Source organism: Pteropus alecto, unplaced genomic scaffold (assembly GCF_000325575.1).
Source record: "Pteropus alecto unplaced genomic scaffold, ASM32557v1 scaffold21, whole genome shotgun sequence".
NCBI lineage: Eukaryota > Metazoa > Chordata > Mammalia > Chiroptera > Pteropodidae > Pteropus > Pteropus alecto.
In genome coordinates this window covers 986,444-989,353 of record NW_006436282.1, presented here as the reverse complement: position 1 = coordinate 989,353, position 2,910 = coordinate 986,444, and the positions used below count along the sequence as shown (strand labels likewise).

Sequence of the window (2,910 nt, the reverse complement as noted above, 5' to 3'; positions counted from 1 at the left end):
TAAAACAATTTTAGGATATTTTGGGAACAGTTTCATCATAAAACACTGAAGCCATATATTTTTTCAATACATGCAAGTACTCCTAGGTACTTCTTGGAAAACAATGAGTAGAAACTCAAATACATTCTTAAAATGCTTTCTTCACAAATATTGCAAATGACAGGACAAGGAGCTTTTTTATTCCCCTAGAGTGGGACATCAGAAAGCATTGGTTTTAAATCATTAACAATATTTCCTGAGGGAGAATATAGACTTCCAGCCTGTGCCAGAATTCCGCATTACTACCCAAATTCAAAGATTAAGGGTGTGTTTTGCCCACATCCTACATTTTTGGGAACTCTAGCCCTGCCATTATGTAAGGTCTACTGAGAAGGATAACATGACTCTTCATCAGCAAACCCATATTCTTATCCATTATATATTTAAATATGTTCTTTGTTCTTTATTCAAAATGACAGATTATCACTCAAATTAACACACATCTATTTATGCCTGCTCTTATAAATGGTAGCACTTCCACAAGACAGAAGAATCTCTTGGAATGACCAGTATATTTGTTTCAATCATCTGCAGAGCCATAAAATGGGAAGGATCCAGAACAGGGGAGTAGCTGTTTTTAAATATGATATAGTTTTCCTCCCAGACCACTATCGAGAGCCTAGCACACTGCTGTATAGTATGGGCCTTTGTTGCGGCTTATATTTCCCACCTGTATTTCTTTTTCTTTTTCCAGCAACACTCTGTCTTTGTGCCAACTCCTAAATAACCATAAATTTTGTCCTTATAAACCTTAATGAATGCTTGGCCAAGATGCTGTAACTATTGGCTTCTACATTGGAGCATAAATGGAAAGGGAAAAAAAAGTGTGCACTGTGAAAAACTGGATAAAATGGAAAAAAGATCACAGCAAACTCAAAGTCGCAATTTGCCTTTAATGTGAAGGAGGCCTTGTTTTCACGGTGTGGCAGCTTTCAGGGGTTTTAATCTCAAAGTGGCTGATCAATTTAAGGTAAGTGGCAGGCATTTGGCCTGGTTCCCAGGCTTTGCTTTGCTGCTCTGAGAAAAGAAAGGATTCAGTCAGACACACAGACAACAGGCATCATCAGCGGCTCCCACATTCCAAGCATTTTAACACAGATTAGGTTGGCATGATTCTACTGTTTACTGAAATCTCCTAGGTGTTGCATTTTTCCTTCTCCTTGCCCTGGTTATCCAAGATGGTTTTCTCAGGTCAGGACCTTTATATGCCAAATAGCTTGCAGGGCTAGGAAGGGAAAAAGAAGAGCATAGGTCAAGACTTCTGATTAAAATGCTATTTCACTTGCTCACTGCAAAATATGAGACTTCAGGCAGCAGGTAATTGAGCACTGAACTTTTTGCCTTAGGCGTACATTGAGACAGGAACTGTATTACATGCATTCCTGAGGAGAGGAAAAAACAAAGATAATTTCTTTAACAAGGACAAACTTAATTCAGCTAGTAATGCCCAACGGATTAACAGGGTGATTTGTAGTTATTTTCTCTTCAGAATTTATAAGCATGAGCCTTACACATATGTTGAGCAATATTGTGACCAATATAGCCCATTTTAAAATTAACAGTTTCACATTAAATATTTTGTTTTTTCAAAATAGTTAATAATGAATGGACTCCACAAGTCCTTTACCACTATCTCATTTGCCTAGCAAAAGTGAATTTTCTTAATCTATTTGACCTATAACCTAAGTTAAATAAAATATGCATTCAGTTGATTAGACCAAAAAAATGTATAAGCTGTCTCTTACATGTTTCTGGCTGCATCATGCTTTATGGAAATTTTGTATTTTTAAATATTTTTTCACAGTTTTAAAATATACTTTGTACTACAGTCGAGTCAATCCTTTAATCATTCTCATGGCAGAGTTCCTCAATTTTTTTTCTCTAAAAGTTTTATCAAAATAAATAACTAATATGGATTTTTAAAAATAATTCTCTAGCTAGTAAACTTTTCAAAAGCAATGTCAAATCATTATACTCACTATACACAGAAATGCCTTCTTAATATTTCATAAATTTACATTGACATATTTCTTCTAAATCTAACATTGCTGTAATTGAGTAATTTATATTTTGAATATGTATTCTTATCTGTAAGCGCTAGCTTAGAAACTAATGCAATTATATGCATTTACTTTAATTTCAGTTGCTGTATATGCAAGTGTGTTTTTTAAAAAATAAATATGACTCCTCATTGATTAAAGAAAATAAAGGAAATAAATCAGAAGCAGATAGCAGCCATCCTTGTGCTTCTGATTTACATCAACATGTAATGCCTGGAACTGCAGCAGCCATCTTGCAGCCATGAACAGAGCTAGACTAAGAGACCTAGCTAGCATGTTGAGGATGGCAGACAGGGAAGATGAAAAGAACATGGTTCTCGTTGAGCCATAGAACCAACAATTGTGGGGCCACCCTATCAGGTCTTCTTATGAGATAATAAAGTCCCTTTTATTCACTCAACAGTATTTATTGAGCACCATGTGAGATGCTCTAGGTGCCCTGTTCAAGGTGCCTGGACTATCTCAGTAAACAATGTACACGTGAACCCCGCCTTTGTGGAACTAACATTCTAGCCTAGAGAGAAAATAAACTAAAAATATAAAATTCTACAGTATTTTAGGAGGCAGTAAGTGAGAAAAATGTAAACATAGAGCATGGTTAAAGGATTGTTGGGATCGAGGGGAAAGGTTTTGATGATGAGTCAAGGGAGGGTTGGTCAGCCTCACTGAGGAAGTAGATTTGAGCAAATGAAGGAAATGAAGGAGTTATTCTTTAAGGCAGTAGGAGATGGGTTTAGGAGGTTTTCATTTTCTTATTGTTGAAAATCCTCTAAATGAGAGAGAAAGGCGGAGAGAGAGAGAGAGAGAGAGG

The 2,910-nt window shown here is 36.1% G+C and overlaps 1 long non-coding RNA gene across 1 annotated transcript in view; it reads right to left on the bottom strand.

Moving 5' to 3' along the window:
- Positions 1–912: 912 nt before the first annotated feature.
- Positions 913–2,910, bottom strand: part of LOC107195695 — a 5,006-nt gene continuing 3,008 nt past the window's right edge. Inside the window, exon 2 of the long non-coding RNA XR_003046330.1 lies at positions 913–1,264. This is a non-coding gene — a long non-coding RNA (uncharacterized LOC107195695). The remainder of the gene's footprint in view (positions 1,265–2,910) is intronic.